Source organism: Lolium perenne, chromosome 4 (assembly GCF_019359855.2).
Source record: "Lolium perenne isolate Kyuss_39 chromosome 4, Kyuss_2.0, whole genome shotgun sequence".
In the NCBI taxonomy this organism is placed as follows: domain Eukaryota; kingdom Viridiplantae; phylum Streptophyta; class Magnoliopsida; order Poales; family Poaceae; genus Lolium; species Lolium perenne.
The window spans coordinates 2,953,282-2,976,184 of NC_067247.2; the positions used below are offsets into that span (position 1 = coordinate 2,953,282).

General features: G+C 45.5%; 1 long non-coding RNA gene and 1 pseudogene across 3 annotated transcripts; both read left to right on the forward strand.

Moving 5' to 3' along the window:
* Nucleotides 1-3,806: 3,806 nt before the first annotated feature.
* Nucleotides 3,807-6,303, forward strand: LOC127349365 (uncharacterized). Of its 3 annotated transcripts, XR_007880210.1 has the most exons (6): nucleotides 3,808-4,019; nucleotides 4,172-4,349; nucleotides 4,521-4,638; nucleotides 5,171-5,316; nucleotides 5,497-5,597; nucleotides 5,990-6,303. It is a non-coding gene; the product is annotated as an uncharacterized lncRNA (long non-coding RNA). The 3 variants fall into 3 exon arrangements; XR_007880209.2 differs by having other exon boundaries at nucleotides 3,807-4,349; nucleotides 5,478-5,597; XR_007880208.1 differs by having other exon boundaries at nucleotides 3,811-4,349.
* A 7,476-nt stretch (nucleotides 6,304-13,779) lies between these two features.
* LOC139830790 (receptor-like protein EIX2) lies at nucleotides 13,780-21,754 on the forward strand (annotated as a pseudogene).
* Nucleotides 21,755-22,903: the final 1,149 nt, after the last annotated feature.

Consider the following 22,903-nt stretch of genomic DNA (forward strand, 5'->3'; position numbering starts at 1 on the left):
ATTTGACGTCCATGTGGTGGACGTCCCACCCCGCACTTGCAGCAAGTGCCAGCAGGAGCCGGACAGACTCGAGTCTCGCCACGGGAGCGAAGATCTCGTCGTAGTCGATGCTGAGCTGCTGCACATAGCCCTTCGCCATGAGGCGAGCCTTGTGCTTAAGGACCGCGCCCTGCACGTCCTTCTTCACCTTGTATACCCACTTCAGGCCGATCGCGCGGTGACCAGGTGGTAAGGTGGTGAGGTGCCATGTCGACTTCTCCTCGATGGCCTCCATCTCTTCCTCCATCGCACGCCTCCAGTTGACGTCCGTTTTTGCCTCACTGAACGAGCCTGTCTCCTCAGTGGCGAGGAAGTGGAGTTCCTCATCTGGCTCCGTTGCCGGGCCTGCGACGAGTACGTTCCGCAAGGTGCGGAACCGATGCTCGAACGCCATGTCGTCTTCTGCATCAAGCGTACTTGCGTACCTTGACGGTGGCGTGACGAACTCTACGCCGATGGCAGCCAGGTTGGGGACTCCGTTGTCATGATCTCGGGCGTCAATCGTGAGCTGGCTGGAGGAGGCTCGCTCCCGGGTTGGGGAAACGGCGCACTCCCGGGAACATGGTTCCAGGGAAGGGCATGTTCCCGGGAACACCCTTTCGGGGATAGTCCCCGGGGAGGTGCTGACGGGTTGGAACCTTGATCCGCACTGCCGTCTCCCGGAGTCGTCAGCGGCCCGAGAACCATGTGCTTAATCACGAACGAGTCCGCTCCGAAGGTGTTCACCGGCATCTCCGGGGAACTCCAGTCCCAGCACGCGCTTTCATCGAACACAGCATCACGGGTGATGTGGATGCGGCTTGTTGCCGGGTCAAAGGCCAGATAACCCTTCGTGCCGGTAGGGTAGCCCACGAAGATCATCGGCCTGCTGCGATCATCGAGCTTCTTTAGCCCGGGTCGCGTCTCTCTGACGTGCACCACACAACCAAACATGCGCATGAAGTGCACATCTGGCTTTCGGCCATGCCAGGCCTCGAACGGTGTCTTCCTGTCCACGCTTTTGGTCGGCGACCTGTTCAAGATGAACACAACCGTAGACACTGCCTCACCCCAGAACTCACCGGGGACCTTTTTGGCCTTCAGGAGACTGCGAGCCATGCCCACAATTGTCTGGTTGCGTCGTTCGACGAAGCCGTTCTGCTGCGGGGAGTATGGGGCCGTCAGGTGACGCTCCACTCCAAGTTCCGCGCAGTACGTGGTGAAGGAGCCAGAGGTGAACTCGCCTCCATGATCCGTCCTTAGAGTCCGCAGCTTGCAGCTGGACTACGCTTCAACTCCTTTTTGGAGTTGGATGATCGCGGCTGCGGCCTCGTCCTTCGTCGTAAGAAGGGCGAGCCACATGTACCGCGTCAGGTCATCAACGAGGAGGAGGAAGTACCTCTCCCCGCTTGGTGTGGCCGACGTGATTGGCCCGCAGAGGTCGCCGTGGACCAGCTCGAGTCGGTCTTTTGCCCGGTATTGTGCCTGCTGCGCGAACGAGGCTCGCCGCTGCTTCCCTGCAAGGCAGACATCGCAGAGCTGGTTCACGTGCTCCACTAGGGGAAGGGCACGCACCATGTCGCCTCTCACCAGTTGGCGCAAGCTATCAAAGTTGAGGTGCCCGAACCGGCATGCCAAGACCACGCCGAGTCCGTACTAGTGTGTATTGCCAAACACACCGGCCGGGCGACTCACGCGGTCAACTTGTACATCCGGTTGGCCTCACACTTGACCTTCACCAGGAGACGCCACTCCCGGTCTCGCACACGGAGGATTCCATCCTTGATTACCAGTTGGCAGCCATTCTCATCGAATTGGCCCAAGCTGATGATGTTCGTGTTCAGCCGAGGTATGTAGTACACCCAGGTGATGGCCTGGTGCTCACCTGACTTGCAGACGAACAACATCGTCCCTTGCCCGCATATATCAATGGTCGAGCCGTCTCCAAACTTGACGGAGCCGGTGACGCTCGAGTCAAGCTCAGTGAACGCAGCGCGGTCACTAGTCATGTGATTGGTGGCGCGCGAATCGAGGTACTAGACGCCCTCCTTGGAGTCCCCCTCTTGCGCCAGGTTGATCTGCGCCTTCTCTTCCACCAGGAAGAGGGTTGACTCCGTGGCAGCCGTTGCCGGCCCTCGAGTCTCTGCAGCCAGCCGCAGGGGCTACCGCGCTAGGGTCGCCTCCGACTCCGAGAGCCGAGATGACTCCGCTTCCTCCGGCAGATCCCACTGAGCTGTCCAGCGGATCCGGGAATGCTCCGTTGGAGGGGTCGACGTGCCCTCCGTCTCTGCCAGTGCACTCCCGGAAACGTGGTTCCCGGGTGACATGGTCCCCGGGAGGGGCAGGTTCCCAGGAACTCCCTTCCCGGGAACTCCCTTCCCGGGGAACTGATGCGTGTGGTTGGCACGTCCGTTGGGAACCCCAAGAGGAAGGTGTGATGCGCACAGCGGCAAGTTTCCCTCAGTAAGAAACCAAGGTTTAATCGGACCAGTAGGAGTCAAGAAGCACGTTGAAGGTTGATGGCGGCGAGATGTAGTGCGGCGCAACACCAGGGATTCCGGCGCCAACGTGGAACCTGCACAACACAACCAAAGTACTTTGCCCCAACGAAACAGTGAGGTTGTCAATCTCACCGGCTTGCTGTAACAAAGAGTTAACCGTATTGTGTGGAAGATGATTGTTTGCAGAAAACGAGAGAACAAGTATTGCGGTAGATTGTATTTCAGTAAAGAGAATTGGACCGGGGTCCACAGTTCACTAGAGGTGTCTCTCCCATAAGACGAACAGCATGTTGGGTGAACAAATTACAGTTGGGCAATTGACAAATAAAGAGAGCATGACCATGCACATACATATCATGATGAGTATAGTGAGATTTAATTGGGCATTACGACAAAGTACATAGACCGTCATCCAACTGCATCTATGCCTAAAAAGTCCACCTTCAGGTTATCATCCGAACCCCCTCCAGTATTAAGTTGCTAACAACAGACAATTGCATTAAGTATGGTGCGTAATGTAACTAGTGACTACATCCTTGAACATAGCACTAATGTTTTATCCCTAGTGGCAACAGCACATCCGTAATCTTAGTGGTTCTTGTCACTCCTCCAGATTCACGGAGACATGAACCCACTATCGAGCATAAATACTCCCTCTTGGAGTTACTAGCATCAACTTGGCCAGAGCATCTACTAATAACGGAGAGCATGCAAGATCATAAACAACACATAGATATAACTTTGATAATCAACATAACAAGTATTCTCTATTCATCGGATCCCAACAAACGCAACATATAGAATTACAGATAGATGATCTTGATCATGTTAGGCAGCTCACAAGATCCGACAATGATAGCACAATGGGGAGAAGACAACCATCTAGCTACTGCTATGGACCCATAGTCCAGGGGTAGACTACTCACACATCACACCGGAGGCGACCATGGCGGCGTAGAGTCCTCCGGGAGATGATTCCCCTCTCCGGCAGGGTGCCGGAGGCGATCTCCTGGATCCCCCGAGATGGGATCGGCGGCGGCGGCGTCTCTGGAAGGTTTTCCGTATCGTGGCTCTCGGTACTGGGGGTTTCATCACGGAGACTTTTTTAGGCGGAAGGGCAGGTCAAGAGGCGGCACGGGGGCCCCACACCACAGGGCCGCGCGGCCAAGGGGGGGGCCGCGCCGCCCTAGGGTGTGGCCCCTCCGTGGCCCCTCACTACAACACGACCGGCCCTACAACAACACATATCTTCCAACGGTGGTAATATGTGTATCTACCGTCCACCTCTCCCACGTCCACACCCTTAAGTCCGCCCCCACCCCCGCCTCTACATCTCCATCCTAACTCCCGATCCCCAATATTCGTCAGTCCATCTAACCCTAATAGCACTACGCCGCCACAAATCAAGACATGGAACAACATCTACTCTCTTCCTCTCCAGCTTCCCCAGGCGGCGACTACGCAGTGAATGATGCGGGGGCGCGTGTGCAACGAGAAAGGGTGAGGCGGAACATGGTTCTAACGGTGGACCAACGGCAATCCAGGCTCGACTCATCGTTTCCCCCTTTCAGATTTATGTCTGTTTTTCTCGTTCTTGATTAGTTCCGCAACCTTGCCGCATCGGATTCTGTTGGTTGGTGGTGACGCTGAAGGCACTGATGGGGATTTCAAATCGGGGGAGACGAGGGCAATCGGGCTTAGGACCTGCAGGCTGCATCCACCGCTGTTGACATCGCTGCCGGCATCGTCGGTAGCCATCTCATGTCTATCCTCACATGTGCCTAACTGTCCGCCCGTGATATTATCTGTTCACTGTCAGGCCTATCACAGGTACGTACAGGACTTCTCACCTAATGCATTGCGAGTGCCAAATGCAGAGTCTGGTTTCCCATGCGCACTGTTCTAAGTATTTAAGTGATCAGTTAGAACGTGAAATGATTAGTACTATTTGCAAATGTGCATATGTTCATGTTCTGATTAATGACCTATTTCGTCCTGTAGCTTTCACCAGCTGGAAATTTAATTCCTGAAGTTTCAATAGGAGAAACTTGGTTTTACTTCAGCAGATTAGAAGAAATTTGTGTGTGAACTAATTGTCGTGGACCCTTATCTTGGCAAGGTAAGCTACATGTTCTCTATGTAGCTATAGGGCTGGAACTGAAGTTGTTGGTAGAGCAAAAAATCTGGGTGTAGATTCAGGGTTATTTAAAGTATGTCCATCGAGCTTTTTTGTAACTAGATCATGTCAGCAGTCCTTCCCAAACTTTACCATTATGCGCCGCGTATAAAATTCGTTAGGATCATCTTCATTGTTTATTGCATCTTGTCTTTATGTTGATTATAAACAGTAGCCAGTTGCAACAAATACATGGCCAAAGAGTAAAGACTAATCATGAATCTGTCTGCACATTATATATATTTTACATAATCCAGTTTATCCATGGCCAGCATGATTATCTAGGTGTATTGCCCCTTATTATTATTTTCTTACTGCGCTCTGTTTAGAAATACACAATAAGAAGCACGTGCAATGCTCATAAGTTCCACCCAAATGTCAGTTTGGCTAGTGATGGAAATCCACGGCTAGAATAGTAAACCTCCCCTATTTTAACTGAACCCTGGAGCAAACTACTAACTTAAGTTAACTTCAGTTATGCAGGTGATGTTTAACTGGATGGACATGTTATTTGTGTTTCCTACTGAATACTTGGAATTTTGGCTGGTAAACAAAGGAAGTGGAACTATATTTTTATGTTTGCTGGTTTTGAGGCCACTAAAAACTCCTATTTACCCAGAGGTAAATGCAAGCCAATCACTCGTGCTATGTGTTACATTCATTTTGCTGATCTAGTTAATTAGAGGGTTATGATATGCTATCGGATGGACAGTTCATATCTTTATCGTGGTTACTTATCTTTCTGTCTTTCGGTCTGTGTGGTAACGAGTTGACACGTGTAGGTGCAATGGGCTATTTCAGGTTCATGGTATATGGCACATTGTCCTACATGCAGACTTGCGTTGGCATGCTACTGATGTGTTAAAAGAAATTCCAAGCAGCATGCTGGCATGAATTTAAAGGTATCACCAACTGAGATGCAGATTTTCCGTTTTTCTTCCATTTTTCAATAGACTTTACTCTACATGTACGTACATCATGAAGTGCCTACGGACATGGTCTTACTATTGTTAAAATCACTAGTCTCTTTTCAATTTATGAAGGAAAGAAACATGTGTGTTTACAGCATCAAACTTGGATGTATGTTCAAACTTTAGTACTCTAATGATTATTTAAAATGATGTTACTTCTGGCAACCAGCATGATTTTCAGAACAGGAACTCAAAAGCGCCTAATGCAGCTGTGCTGTCTAGTGACAAACACGACTTCTTAATATGTTGTTTCTAATATTTATTTGCATTGGGCACTGATGTTTCTTGAATTGTTGTGTTAATAATTTTGCCTTTTCCTGTAGATTCAAAAGATAAATGGATGATGATATGGGTAACAAGTTGAGCGGGAGGAGGACAATGTTATTAATGCTGGATACTATACTTCACATATTAGGATCTTTAGTTATCTTTACTACCTCTGATCCCATTAAATTGACGTTGAAGTTGTGAAGATCGCGTGCATGTGTACATGGTATGCGCGTTGATTAAAATGGATTGAAGGGAGTAGGAGGGAAGTGATGTTGTAAACATAGTATTTGTATATGTACCACGTGGATGGTGTTCCTTTTGTAATGCTACAATTTTAATTCAATATATAATATCATTCTCTTCTCTATGAATAGTGATATTAACTTTTCTCACTTCATGTATATGTCTTGAAAGCACAACATAAACCCAATTCAAGATAATTGCAAAATAAATTAAATATTCGGGATATTATGTGGAACACCTCTTTCAAACGTTGTAAATATTTAGCTGGTTAAATTAATATTATGTGTGTCATGAATTCAATCAGGCAGTGTAAGCACCAACACATGTAATCGTTGCCAAACCTTAGTTCTATGCGTTGCTGCCTAGCAACGCCCCTGTTACCAACGGACCTATATGCGTTGTATTGTACCCTTGCAACACCCAAAAACGCAACGCATCATTATCCGTTGGTAGAGGAGCTAGCAACGCCTATATTGGCATTTAGATACAGATGTATGCGTTGCTGTAGGAGGGGTCATGTTGTAGTGCCTCTTCGTCTCTCCTTCGGACTTCTGGAAGCTTCGTGAGAAAATAGGCCCCTGGGCTTTGATTTCCTCCAATTCCGAGAATATTTCCTTACTAGGATTTCTGAAACCAAAAACAGAAACAAGAATCGGCACTTCGGCATCTTGTTAATAGGTTAGTTCCAGAAAATGCACGAATATGACATAAAGTGTGCATAAAACATGTAGATAACATCAATAATGTGGCATGGAACATAAGAAATTATCGATACGTCGGAGACGTATCAGCATCCCCAAGCTTAGTTCTGCTCGTCCCGAGCAGGTAAAACGATAACACAGATAATTTCTGGAGTGACATGCCATCATAATCTTGATCATACTATTTGTAAAGCATATGTAGTGAATGCAGCGATCGAAACAATGTATATGACATGAGTAAACAAGTGAATCATATAGCAAAGACTTTTCATGAATAGCACTTCAAGACAAGCATCAATAAGTCTTGCATAAGAGTTAACTCATAAAGCAATAATTCAAAGTAAATGCATTGAAGCAACACAAAAGAAGATTAAGTTTCAGCGGTTGCTTTCAACTTGTAACATGTATATCTCATGGATATTGTCAACATAGAGTAATATAATAGATGCAATAAGCAAATATGTAGGAATCAATGCACAGTTCACACAAGTGTTTGCTTCTTGAGGTGGAGAGAGATAGGTGAACTGACTCAACATTGAAAGTAAAAGAATGGTCCTCCATAGAGGAAAAGCATCGATTGCTATATTTGTGCTAGAGCTTTGATTTTGAAAACATGAAACAATTTTGTCAACGGTAGTAATAAAGCATATGCATCATGTAAATTATATCTTATAAGTTGCAAGCCTCATGCATAGTGTACTAATAGTGCCCGCACCTTGTCCTAATTAGCTTGGACTACCGGATCATCACAATGCATTGTTTTTACCAAGTGTCACAAAGGGGTACCTCTATGCCGCCTGTACAAAGGTCTAAGGAGAAAGCTCGCATTGGATTTCTCGCTATTGATTATTCTTCAACTTAGACATCCATACCGGGACAACATAGACAACAGATAATGGACTCCTCTTTTATGCATAAGCATATACCAACAATTAATAATTTTCTCATTTGAGATTTGAGGATTGTTGTCCAAAATCGAAACTTCCACCATGGAGCATGGCTTTAGTTAGCGGCCCAATGTTCTTCTCTAACATATGCATGCTTAACCATATGGTGGTAGATCTCTCTTACTTCAGACAAGACGGACATGCATAGCAACTCACATGAAATTCAACAATGAATAGTTGATGGCGTCCCCAGTGAACATGGTTATCGCACAACAAGCAACTTAATAAGAGATAAAGTGCATAATTACATATTCAATACCACAATAGTTTTTAAGCTATTTGTCCCATGAGCTATATATTGCAAAGGTGAATGATGGAATTTTAAAGGTAGCACTCAAGCAATTTACTTTGGAATGGCGGAAAATACCATGTAGTAGGTAGGTATGGTGGACACAAATGGCATAGTGGGTGGCTCAAGTATTTGGATGCATGAGAAGTATTCCCTCTCGATACAAGGTTTAGGCTAGCAAGGCTTATTTGAAACAAACACAAGGATGAACCGGTGCAGCAAAACTCACATAAAAGACATATTGAAAACATTATAAGACTCTACACCGTCTTCCTTCTTGTTCAAACTCAAAACTAGAAATTATCTAGACCTTAGAGAAACCAAATATGCAAACCAAATTTTAGCATGCTCTATGTATTTCTTCATTAATGGGTGCAAAGCATATGATGCAAGAGCTTAATCATGAGCACAACAATTGCCAAGTATCACATTACCCAAGACATTAATAGCAATTACTACATGTATCATTTTCCAATTCCAACCATATAACAATTTAACGAAGGAGAAACTTCGCCATGAATACTATGAGTAGAAACCAAGGACATACTTGTCCATATGCTACAGCGGAGCGTGTCTCTCTCCCATAAAGTGAATGCTAGGATCCATTTTATTCAAACAAAACAAAAAACAAAAACAAACCGACGCTCCAAGAAAAAGCACATAAGATGTGATGGAATAAAAATATAGTTTCAGGGGAGGAACCTGATAATGTTGTCGATGAAGAAGGGATGCCTTGGGCATCCCCAAGCTTAGACGCTTGAGTCTTCTTGATATATGCAGGGGTGAACCACCGGGTGCATCCCCAAGCTTAGAGCTTTCACTCTCCTTGATCATGTTGCATCATACTCCTCTCTTGATCCTTGAAAACTTCCTCCACACCAAACTCGAAACAACTCATTAGAGGGTTAGTGCACAATATAAATTAACATATTCAGAGGTGACACAATCATTCTTAACACTTCTGGACATTGCATAATGCTACTGGACATTAATGGATCAAAGAAATTCATCCAACATAGCGAAAGAGGCAATGCGAAATAAAAGGCAGAATCTGTCAAAACAGAACAGTTCGTATTGACGAATTTTAAAATGGCACCAGACTTGCTCAAATGAAAATGCTCAAATCGAATGAAAGTTGCGTACATATCTGAGGATCATGCACGTAAATTGGCTTAATTTTCTGAGCTACCTACAGGGAGGTGGACCCAGATTCGTGACAGCAAAGAAATCTGGAACTGTGCAGTAATCCAAATCTAGTACTTACTTTTCTATCAACGGCTTAACTTGGCACAACAAAACACAAAACTAAGATAAGGAGAGGTTGCTACAGTAGTAAACAACTTCCAAGACACAAAATAAAAACAAAGTACTGTAGGTAAAAACATGGGTTGTCTCCCATAAGCGCTTTTCTTTAACGCCTTTCAGCTAGGCGCAGAAAGTGTGTATCAAGTATTATCAAGAGACGAAGTGTCAACATCATAATTTGTTCTCATAATGGAATCAAAAGGTACCTTCATTCTCTTTCTAGGGAAGTGTTCCATACCTTTCTTGAGAGGAAATTGATATTTTATATTACCTTCCTTCATATCAATAACAGCACCAACAGTTCGAAGAAAAGGTCTTCCCAATATAATGGGACAAGATGCATTGCATTCAATATCCAAGACAACAAAATCAACGGGAACAAGGTTATTGTTAACGGTAATGCGAACATTATCAACTTTACCCAAAGGTTTCTTTGTAGAATGATCAGCAAGATTAACATCCAAATAACAATTTTTCAGCGGTGGCAAGTCAAGCATATTATAAATTTTCTTAGCCATAACAGAAATACTTGCACCAAGATCACATAAAGCATTACAATCAAAATCTTTAACCTTCATCTTAATGATGGGCTCCCAACCATCCTCTAGCTTTTTAGGAATAGAGGCTTCGCGCTCTAGTTTCTCTTCTCTAGCTTTTATAAGAGCATTTGTAATATGATGTGTAAAAGCCAAATTTATAGCACTAGCATTAGGACTTTTAGCAAGTTTTTGCAAGAACTTTATAACTTCAGAGATGTGGCAATCATCAAAATTCAAACCATTATAATCTAAAGCAATGGGATCATCATCCCCAATGTTGGAAAAAATTTCAGCAGCTTTATCAAAGGCAGTTCCAGCAGTTTTAGCAGTTTCAGGCAGTTTTTCGCGCTTTGCATAGAAGTGGAAACATTGCTAACACCAATTCTTTTATTAGTATGAGTAGGAGGTGCAGCAACATGTGTAGCATTAGCATTACTAGTGGTGGTAATAGTCCAAACTTTAGCTATATTCTTCTCTTTAGCTAGTTTTTCATTTTCTTCTCTATCCCACCTAGCACGCAGTTCAGCCATTAATCTTATATTCTCATTAATTCTAACTTGAATGGCATTTGCTGTAGTAGCAATTTTATTATGATGATTCTCATTAGGCAAAACTTTTGATTTCAAAAGATCAACATCAGCAGCAAGACTATCGACTTTAGAAGCAAGTATATCAATTTTCCCAAGCTTTTCTTCAACAGATTTGTTAAAAGCAGTTTGTGTACTAATAAATTCTTTAAGCATGGCTTCAAGTCCAGGGGGTGAATTCCTATTATTGTTGTAAGAATTACCATAAGAATTACCATAGCCGTTGCCATTATTATAAGGATATGGTCTATAGTTGTTACTAGAATTGTTCCGGTAAGCGTTGTTGTTGAAATTATTATTTTTAATGAAGTTTACATCAACATGTTCTTCTTGTGCAACCAATGAAGCTAACGGAACATTATTAGGATCAATATTAGTCCTATCATTCACAAGCATAGACATAATAGCATCAATCTTATCACTCAAGGAAGAGGTTTCTTCGACAGAATTTACCTTCTTACCTTGTGGAGCTCTTTCCGTGTGCCATTCAGAGTAGTTGATCATCATATTATCAAGAAGCTTTGTTGCTTCACCAAGAGTGATGGACATAAAGGTACCTCCAGCAGCTGAATCCAATAAATTCCGTGAAGAAAAATTTAGTCCTGCATAGAAGGTTTGGATGATCATCCAAGTAGTCAGTCCATGGGTTGGGCAATTTTTAACCAAAGATTTCATTCTTTCCCAAGCTTGAGCAACATGTTCAGTATCTAATTGTTTAAAATTCATTATGCTACTCCTCAAAGATATAATTTTAGCAGGGGGATAATATCTACCAATAAAAGCATCCTTGCATTTAGTCCATGAATCAATACTATTCTTAGGCAGAGATAGCAACCAATCTTTAGCTCTTCCTCTTAATGAGAAAGGGAACAATTTTATTTTAATAATATCACCATCTACATCTTTATATTTTTGCATTTCACATAATTCAACAAAATTATTAAGATGGGCAGCAGCATCATCAGAACTAACACCAGAAAATTGCTCTCGCATAACAAGATTCAGTAAAGCAGGTTTAATTTCAAAGAATTCTGCTGTAGTAGCAGGTGGAGCAATAGGTGTGCATAAGAAATCATTATTATTTGTGGTTGTGAAGTCACACAACTTAGTGTTTTCAGCGTTGGCCATTTTAGCAACAGTAAATAAAGCAAACTAGATAAAGTAAATGCAAGTAAACTAATTTTTTTGTGTTTTAGATATAGCAAACAAGATAGCAAATCAAGTAAAACTAGCAACTAATTTTTTTGTATTTTGATTTAGTGCAGCAAACAAAGTAGTAAATAAAACTAAGCAAGACAAAAACAAAGTAAAGAGATTGAGAAGTGGAGACTCCCCTTGCAGCGTGTCTTGATCTCCCGACAACGGCGCCGAAATTTGCTTGTTGCGTGTGGTTGGCACGTCCGTTGGGAACCCCAAGAGGAAGGTGTGATGCGCACAGCGGCAAGTTTCCTCAGTAAGAAACCAAGGTTTAATCGGACCAGTAGGAGTCAAGAAGCACGTTGAAGGTTGATGGCGGCGTAGATGTAGTGCGGCGCAACACCAGGGATTCCGGCGCCAACGTGGAACCTGCACAACACAACCAAAGTACTTTGCCCCAACGAAACAAAGTGAGGTTGTCAATCTCACCGGCTTGCTGTAACAAAGAGTTAACCGTATTGTGTGGAAGATGATTGTTTGCAGAAAACAGTAGAACAAGTATTGCAGAGATTGTATTTCAGTAAAGAGAATTGGACCGGGTCCACAGTTCACTAGAGGTGTCTCTCCCATAAGACGAACAGCATGTTGGGTGAACAAATTACAGTTGGGCAATTGACAAATAAAGAGAGCATGACCATGCACATACATATCATGATGAGTATAGTGAGATTTAATTGGGCATTACGACAAAGTACATAGACCGTCATCCAACTGCATCTATGCCTAAAAAGTCCACCTTCAAGTTATCATCCGAACCCTCCGTATTAAGTTGCTAACAACAGACAATTGCATTAAGTATTGCGCGTAATGTAACTAGTGACTACATCCTTGAACATAGCACTAATGTTTTATCCCTAGTGGCAACAGCACATCCGTAATATTAGTGGTTCTTGTCACTCCTCCAGATTCACGGAGACATGAACCCACTATCGAGCATAAATACTCCCTCTTGGAGTTACTAGCATCAACTTGGCCAGAGCATCTACTAATAACGGAGAGCATGCAAGATCATAAACAACACATAGATATAACTTTGATAATCAACATAACAAGTATTCTCTATTCATCGGATCCCAACAAACGCAACATATAGAATTACAGATAGATGATCTTGATCATGTTAGGCAGCTCACAAGATCCGACAATGATAGCACAATGGGGAGAAGACAACCATCTAGCTACTGCTATGGACCCATAGTCCAGGGGTAGACTACTCACACATCACACCGGAGGCGACCATGGCGGCGTAGAGTCCTCCGGGAGATGATTCCCCTCTCCGGCAGGGTGCCGGAGGCGATCTCCTGGATCCCCCGAGATGGGATCGGCGGCGGCGGCGTCTCTGGAAGGTTTTCCGTATCGTGGCTCTCGGTACTGGGGGTTTCGTCACGGAGACTTTTTATAGGCGGAAGGGCAGGTCAAGAGGCGGCACGGGGGCCCCACACCACAGGGCCGCGCGGCCAAGGGGGGGCCGAGCCGCCCTAGGGTGTGGCCCCTCCGTGGCCCCTCTTCGTCTCTCCTTCGGACTTCTGGAAGCTTCGTGAGAAAATAGGCCCCTGGGCTTTGATTTCGTCCAATTCCGAGAATATTTCCTTACTAGGATTTCTGAAACCAAAAACAGCAGAAACAAAGAATCGTCACTTCGGCATCTTGTTAATAGGTTAGTTCCAGAAAATGCACGAATATGACATAAAGTGTGCATAAAACATGTAGATAACATCAATAATGTGGCATGGAACATAAGAAATTATCGATACGTCGGAGACGTATCAGGAACCTCCATACGAGACGAGGGTGTCGCCTCTGTCGTGCTTGACTCCGCGCTCGGGCGAGTTAGCACTTGGAGCTGAGGTGCGGACGCCACGATGCACACCTGCATCATGGGCAGCGCGTCGTTGTTGGCTCCGCCGCACACGAGGTGAGCTTCCTCGCGCTTCTTGCGGCAATCCCGCACCCAATGGACGAAGATTCCGAAGTAGCGACACTTGTCGCGGTCCTCCGAGCGGCCTTGTGCCCTTGGGTTGCCTCTGTCGCGTCCATGGCCGCGAGGCTTGAAGCCTCCGACGCGACCGGTGTGGCTAGACGATGCTCCTCCATCTCGCAGGTTCATCCGGGCGACCCACTCCTCTTTAGAGAGAAGCAGCTTGCCGGCGTGCTTGGCCTCCGGCGCATCCTGCTCGTAGCGCTCCGATGTGATTACACGAACCAAATCCACTACACCAAGTCCGATCATCACGTGAGATGATGTAGTTTCAATGGCGAACATCAACATGTTCATCATATCATCTATATGATTCATGCTTAACCTTTCAGTCTGCCGTGTTCCGAGGCCATGTCTGTACATGCTAGGCTCGTCAAGTCAAACCCTAGTTTCCGCATGTGCAAATCTGGCTTGCACCCGTTGTATGCACACGTTGAGTCTATCACACCCGATCATCACGTGATGCTTCGAAACAATGAGTCTTAACAACGGTGCTAACTAAGGACGAACACTTTATTATCTTGATTTTTAGTGAGAAGGATCATCTTATAATGCTACTGTCGCGATCTAAGCAATATAAGATGCATAAAAGGATTAACATCACATGCAATTCATAATGTGATATGATATGGCCCTTTTGTCTTTGCGCCTTTGATCTTCATCTCCAAAGCACGGACATGATCTCCATCATCAACGGGCATGATCTCCATCATCGTCGGCGTAGCGTCAAGGTCAATGGCGCCGTCTTCATGGTTGTTCACCACGTGTAGCAACTATTACAACTACTTTGAAATAATACTACAACATGAAATATAAAGATAACCATAAGGCTCCTGCCGGTTGCCACAATACAATAATGATCATCTCATACATATTCATCATCACATCATGGCCATATCACATCACCAAACCCTGCAAAAACAAGTTAGACGCCTCTAATTTGGTTTGCATATTTTACGTGGTTTAGGGTTTTCGAGTAAGATCCAATCTACCTACGAACATGAACCACAACGCTGATACTAGTGTTGTCAATTGAAATAGTAAATTGAATCTTAACTATGGTGAGAGAGACAGACACCCGCAAAGCCACTTATGCAATACAAGTTGCATGTCGAGCGTGGAGCAAGTCTCATAAACGCGGTCATGTAAAGTTAGCCCGAGCCGCTTCATCCCACCATCCCGCAAGATGCAAAGTACACATAACAAAAGACAACAAAAGCATCAACGCCCACAAAACCATTGTGTTCTACTCGTGCAACCAATCTATGCATAGACACGGCTCTGATACCACTGTAGGGATTCGTAGCATAGAAAACAAAAAATTCCTACCGCAAGAACGAATAACAAGCCAAGATCTAATCTAGTAGATGGTAGCAACGAGGTGAAGATCAACATACCCTCGAAGATCGCTAAGCGTTAACGAGATAAATCTCGTGGTGGATGTAGTCGATCACTTGCCGCTTTCAAAAGCGCGTAGAATATCTTGACGGTGCCACAATCGGGCAGCAGAAACAACCATGTCATCAAGCTCGATCTCCGGGGCGCTGGTTGCAACGGCAGCGACTACACGCAGGTGCTAGGAGGCAACATTAACCCCTCATTGCTTGGTCTACAACATCTACAGTATCTCAGCCTCGGCTGCCATGGGTTCGATGGGGTGCAAGTACCAGGGTTCCTGGGTTCTCTCCACAAGTTAAGATACATGGACCTATCAAGCTCAGGCTTCATTGGAAGCATACTGCCGCATTTGGGTAATATCTCCAACTTACAATACTTAAATCTAGCCTCAGGCTTCGACACCAGCACATAATCCACGGATATCACCTGGTTGTCAAAGTTAACTTCCCTTCAGCACCTGGACCTGAGAAAGGTGAACCTCAGTACAATTGTTCATTTTCTTCTAGTGCTGACCATGCTTCCATCTCTAAAAGTTCTTCGTCTTAGCTTTTGCCGTCTTGGAACTAGCACTGGTTCACTTCGGCTTTCAAATTTGACATCTCTTGAAACACTTGACCTTTCCGCCAATAACTTCCATACACGTATCACACCCAACTGGTTTTGGGGTTTGACTAGCCTTAAGGATCTATGTATCGCAATTAATGGTTTCTATGGCCAATTTCCCGACGAGATAGGTAATATGACCTCCATAGTAAAGCTTGATTTATCAACGAATAGACTTGTGGGCATGATACCAACAAACCTAGAGAACCTATGTAGCTTGGAAGAATTCTTTGTGCATGGAAACAAGATGATGAATGGAACCATAACAGAGTTCTTCCAACGCTTGCCTAGCAATTTGACTGGGAGCCTACCAACCAAACTACAACCTTTAAGAAATTTGATCTGGCTTTATCTTGGTGGTAACAAGCTCACTGGTCCTGTGCCACTATGGATAGGAGAGCTCACAAAGCTAACTGAATTGGACCTGAGCTACAATAACCTCAAGGGTTTCATACATGAAGGTCATTTATCAGGCCTAAAAAGCTTGGAGATTTTGTGGTTATCTAATAATGCCATAGCCCTCACAATGAATCCGACCTGGGTTCCTCCTTCCAATCTAACGGACATTGAACTTTGGTCATGCTTTCTCGGGCCAGGATTTCCACTATGGCTTAGATGGCTGACACATGTCGAGCATCTTGATATCTCAAACACAAGCATATCTGATACGGTGCGAGATTGGTTTTGGATAACGGCTTCCACAGTAAAAATTCTGAATATGCGGCAGAACAAAATTAGTGGTTCCTTACCATCTACAATGTAATTCATGAGAGCGCAAGTGATTGACCTTAGTTCTAACCAGTTCAGTGGCACAATACCTAAGCTTCCCATTAATCTTACCGACTTGGATCTTAGCAGAAATAATTTCCTTGGGCCACTACCATTATACTTTGGAGCACCGAGTCTAGTAACACTTGTTCTATTTGACAATTCCATCTCTGGCAACATTCCGTCTTCTTTGTGCAAATTGCGGTCATTACTTATGTTGGATATCTCCTAAAATATGCTAACCGGACCAAGTCCTGATTGCTCCATTCATACATCCACAACAAATATGACAACTCTTAGTATTCTTAATCTAAGCTTGAGAAGCAACAACCTCTCAGGTGAATTTCCTTCATTTCTCCAATACTGCCAACAACTCGTCTTTCTTGATCTTGCACACAACCATTTCTTTGGGTCTTTGCCAACATGGATCTGGGAGAAATTGCCATATTTGGCTTTCTTACGACTGAGGTCGAATATGTTTTATGGTCACATTCCAGAGGAGCTTACGAAGCTAGTTAATCTTCAGTATTTGGACCTTACCTGTAATAATATATCAGGGATCATACCAAAATCTGTTGTTAAGTGGAAAGAGATGATAGTAATGAAAGGATATGATACATTAAATGGTCCATTTAATGGTGCTTTCAGCTTTGGTCATGAAGTGTACCCTGGTTTGATTGACATTACTGTTAGATGTATATATTTGTATATTGTAGTTTCCCCATATGTTAGGGGGCTTTATCCGTCGACACCGTGTATGTCGGCTCGCCGCTCTACACCGACTTTTGCGGCCTCTTCCCGCGGTTATGGCCACCCTCCGCCGACTTCATCTACATCGGCTCGCCGCTCTTCGTCGACCTTTGCGGCCTCTTCACGCGGTTATGGCCGCCCTTCGCTGACTTCTTCTACGTCGGCCTGCCGCTCTACATCGACTTTCGCGGCCTCTTCACGTGGTTATGGCCGCGCTCGCCGCTCGGCATCGACTCTTGCGGCTTCTTCAGGCGGTTGTGACCGTCTTTTGTCGACTCCGTCTTCATCGGCGTGTTGCTCTCCGTCCCCACCTTTGGCGGCCTCTGTGTGTGTGGGTGACAGCTCCTCGTCGGCCCCTGATTGTACCTCGACCTCTCCAGTCATGCCTCTCTCTGCGCATGAGATAGCGCAGCTTCGATGCCTGCTTAATGCTTGGGATTCTTCACCGATAGGTTCTGCTGGTTCTGCGACTGAGTTTTCTAGCGTTGAGCGACCACCTCCTCCTTCTCCAGGTACATCCCCATGGCTTCTTGATACTGGAGCTTCTTTTCATATGACTCCTGATTCTTCCTTGTTGCATTCTGTTCGACCTGTCGACCCTCCTGTTCGTGTTCTTACTGCCGATGGTACCCCCCTCCCAGTCATTAGTCGAGGCATTCTTAGTACTTCCTCGTTTCATGTTCCTTCTGTTGCGCATGTTCCTCAACTTAACATGCAACTCTTTTCTGGTAGACAGATCGTCGACTCTCGTTGTAGCATCACTCTCGACTTTGATTCTTGTTCCGTTCAGGATCGTTGCACCGGCACTATGCTTGGTGCTGGCCCCCACCGCCATGATGGCCTCTGGGAGCTTCACTGGCTTCGTCTTCCTTCTGATGCCACCGTCGCCAGTTCTTCGGGATCTATAGCCATCGCTACTAGCTCTTTTCAGCAGTGGCATCATCGTCTTGGACATTTATGTGGTTCTCAACTCTCGTCTTTAGTTCATCGTGGTGTTCTGGGGTCTGTCTACGGAAACGCTTCTTTGGATTATCAGGGCTATCAGCTTGGTAAGCAGATTCAGCTACCGTATCCTCACAGTGAGTCTGTGTCCGAGCGTCCTTTTGATCTTGTTCACTCCGATGTTTTGGGTCTAGCTCCCTTTCCGTCGAAAGGGGGTCATCGCTACTATGTTCTCTTTATAGATCATTTTTCTCGTCACACTTGGATATATTTCATGTCTTCTCGTAGTGAGGTCTTGTCTATCTATAAGAAATTTGCTGCCATGGTTCGTACCCAGTTCTCCACTCCTATTCGTGTGTTTCGTGCAGATTCTGCTGGCGAGTATATCTCTCATTCACTGCGCGCTTTCCTTGCTGAGGAGGGTACTCTTGCTCAGTTTTCTTGTCCTGGTGCTCATGCTCAGAATGGTGTGGCTGAGCGCAAGCATCGTCACCTTCTTGAGATGAGTCGTGCGTTGATGATTGCCGCTTCTCTTTCGCCTCACTTTTGGGCTGAGGTTGTTTCCACTGCCACCTATCTCGTCAATATTCAACCATCTGCTGCTCTGCAGGGTGGTATTCCTCTAGAGCGCCTCTCTGGTCATCCTCCTGATTACTCGGCGCTTCGTTCGTTTGGTTGCGTTTGTTATGTTCTTCTTGCCCCTCGTGAACGCACCAAACTGACCGCTCAGTCTGTTGAGTGTGTCTTTCTTGGATACAGTGGTGAGCATAAGGGCTATCGGTGTTGGGACCCCGTTGGTCATCGGATGCGCATTTCTCGTGATGTCACGTTTGATGAGACGCGTCCTTTCTATCCTCGCCCCACCTCCTCGACCTATCCGATGGAGGATATATCCTTTCTACTTTTTCCTGACACACCTCCCTCTGTTCCTATTGATCCTCCTTCGGGACCTATTATTGCTGATGTCTCACCTTCGACCCCGTTGTCCTCCTCCCCACCTAGTTCTCCTCCTTCTTCTCCTGATTCTCCACCCACCTCACCGTTGTCTCCTTTTCCCTTCCATTATTCTCGTCGCTCTCATGCTCCAGATCCTTCTCCTGATGTCCCTTCTTCTTCTTCTTCCGATATGTCTTCTTCTTCTGACGAGCTTCCCTCTCCTCTTCCAGCGACTCGTCTTCGTCGTCCACCTGATCGTTACTCTCCTAGTCAGTACGGTCTCTCTGTTTCCCTCGAGCCGACTTCTTATCGGGATGCTGAGCGTCATCCCGAATGGCAGCTTGCCATGGCTGAGGAGATTGCTGCGCTTGAGCACACTGGCACCTGGGATCTTGTCTCTTCCCCTCCCGGTGTGCGTCCCATCACGTGTAAGTGGGTCTATATAATTAAGACCCACTCTGATGGATCTCTTGAGCACTATAAAGCGCGTCTTGTGGCTCGTGGTTTTCAGCAGGAGCACGGCCATGACTATGATGAGACCTTTGCCCCTGTGGCTCATATGACCAATGTGCGCACTCTTCTTGCCGTCGCTTCTGTTCGATACTGGTCTGTATCTCAGCTTGATGTTCAGAACGCTTTCCTCAATGGAGAATTGAGTGAGGAGGTTTACATGCAGCCTCCTCCTGGGTATTCTGTTCCCGATGGGATGGTTTGTCATCTTCGGCGTTCTCTTTATGGCCTGAAACATGCCCCTCGTGCCTGGTTTGAGTGCTTTGCCTCTGTGGTGACTGCTGCTGGTTTCTCTCCCAGTGCTCATGATCCAGCGCTGTTTGTTCACACTTCTCCTCGTGGACGCACTCTTCTCCTTCTCTATGTTGATGATATGATCATTACTGGTGATGATCCTGAGTGTATTGCCTTTGTTAAGGCTCGTCTTCGTGATCAGTTTCTTATGACTGATCTTGGTCCTCTCCGCTACTTTCTTGGGATTGAGGTCTCCTCCACTTCTGATGGCTTTTCTATCTCTCAGGAAAAGTATATTCAGGATCTTCTTGCTCGTGCTGCTCTTGGGGATGAGCGCACTGTTGAGACTCCTATGGAGCTTAATGTTAAGCTTCGTCCTACAGATGGTGATCCTCTTCCTGACCCGACGCGTTATCGCCATCTTGTTGGGAGTCTTGTTTATCTTGCTGTCACTCATCCTGACATATCTTATCCTGTTCATATTCTGAGTCAGTTTGTCTCAGCTCCTACCACTGTTCACTATAGTCATCTCCTCCGTGTTCTTCGCTATCTTCGTGGCACGATCACTCATCGCCTTTTCTTTCCTCGTTCCAGCTCCCTCCAGCTTCAGTGCTATTCGGATGCTACGTGGGCGAGTGATCCTACGGATCGTCGTTCCCTTTCTGCTTACTGTGTGTTTCTTGGTGGTCCGCTCATTGCTTGGAAGACGAAGAAACAGACAGCGGTTTCCCGTTCGAGTGTTGAGGCTGAGTTGCGAGCTATGGCCTTGTTGACTGCTGAGGTGACTTGATTACGGTGGTTGCTTGCGGATTTTGGGGTCTCTGTTACGACACCCACTCCAGTTTTGTCTGACAGTACAGGTGCTATCAGTATTGTGCGTGATCCGGTAAAGCATGAGCTTACCAAGCATATTGGTGTTGATGCTTTTTATACACGTGCTCAGGTGCAGGCTCAGGTTATTACGCTTCAGTATGTGCCTTCAGAGTTACAGTTGGCGGATTTCTTTACAAAGGCACAGACTAGAGCGCAGCATGATTTCTTACTCTCCAAACTCAGTGTTATGGATCCACCATGAGTTTGAGGGGGGTGTTAGATGTATATATTTGTATATTGTAGTTTCTCCATATGTTAGGGGGCTTCCTGCATATTTGCACCTGTACCTGTACTATATATTGTGGCCTTTGGCCCCGAGATAATACAAGTTGCATATTCTTGACAATTACCACCTATACCGAGAATTTCAGGGTAGTCACGAAGGGTCAAGAGAGATTATATACAGGAGAGGTCATATATATGGTGAATCTTGATTTATCCTATAATAATTTTATCGGAAAGATCCCAGAAGAAATCAGCACTCTTGTCGAATTGAAGAACCTGAACCTATCATGGAACACCTTCAATGGAAAAATTCCTGAGAATATTGGCTTCTTGGCACAAGTGGAGTCACGAGACCTATCACACAATGAGTTATCGGGTGAAATCCCCGCAAGCTTATCGGCTCTCACATCATTAAGTCGTTTGAACCTGTCCTATAACAACCTGACCCGGAAATCAATTGCAGACACTTGAGGACCCAAAATATATTGATATTAGCAACCCAGGCCTCTGTGGTCCCCCTCTCTCGCGGAATTGTTCACAACCCGAGCCGATTGCAGCAACTCAAGAACACCATGAAGATTTAAACGATATGGCCTTGTTTTTCATCGCTCTGGGTTCTGGATATACAATGGGTCTCTGGTTAGTCTTCTGCACATTCTTGTTCAAGAGAAAATGGAGATCTTATTGGTACTCGATCTGCGACAGCTTGTATGACTGAGTCTATGTGCAAATGGCTGTTACCTGGGCTTCATGGACAAGAGAAAAATGCGCAGAAGCTGAGAATGATCGCTAGCTCGCTCTGGTTCTCTGTCTGCTATGATGTCGAATTTGGGGATTTTACCATGTACCGGTGCTGTTAAAGTACTCATTGCATGTACCGATGCTGTTCACACATATATTTGGGCTGCAAGCTAAGCTTTGAGTATGTAAAGTTGATGTGTAATGAATGATGTGAGGGCCTGCAATAGTGCCCTGTTCCTAGTGTGTGTGTGTGTGTGTGTGTGTGTGACTAAATTAAGCTGCGGTGTACACTTTAAGCTTCATTGTACTAGTACTGTTGGCTGACATATACTTGAGGATTATGCCGTAGACTAAGATTTGGCCTTTGGGTATGTAAAGTTGATGTGTAATGAATAATGCCAGGGGATGCAAAGTGTGGCCTGTTCCTGTTGTGTGTATAATATCTGAATTAACTGGTGCCCAATGTTGTAAGTCAGAGTAGCTTGATGTATATGGTGAACAGCCACAACAACAAGCAGTAGACTTTGGTCTCCCGTCAGTGCACGCACAGAGCAATGCTCGGCCCTTTCGCTCCCTGCGCTATTGCTGGGCGTAGATGCAATTTGTTCCCTTGAGAAACAGTGTACGGGTTTCAGACTTCTCAGCTCTGAGAGTCTGTCTGAGTGCAACACACCACGTCAGTTCAGAGACAGAGCTAGATTCATCGCAGCCAGAATTTAGTTTGCACACGAGTCTAAATTTAATCTTGTCTGTCGGATTGTTTAATTTCTTCACACAATCCAGTTCACTGGAAGCAGGGTTCAGAGAAACTAATTTTGCCTCCCACCATGTATAGGACTCGGATTAATCATTGACAGCAAGAATTAAGACTCCTGTGCCGGGTCGTCGTAGGAGAGATGGAAGCCGGTGCCGCAGCCGTTGGCGTTGGCGTTGGGGTCCTCCAGGGACGAAGCTAGAATTGTTTTCCAATGGGGTCAGTTGTATGATATTTGAAGTTCACTGGGGTCCTCGGCGCCGCAGCAGTCGTAGAACCTGGCCGCGTACGGCGGGTCGCCGTCCTTGAGGCTCGTAGTACCTGCACTGCACCGGTCCGTCGCCGTGGTTAAGGATCAGATCGATCGATGGGTCTAGCTTATTTATTGGCGATGGAAGCGAGGATCGGAGGAGCTACCTACCTCTTCTGGTCGTCGTGGCGGCGGCA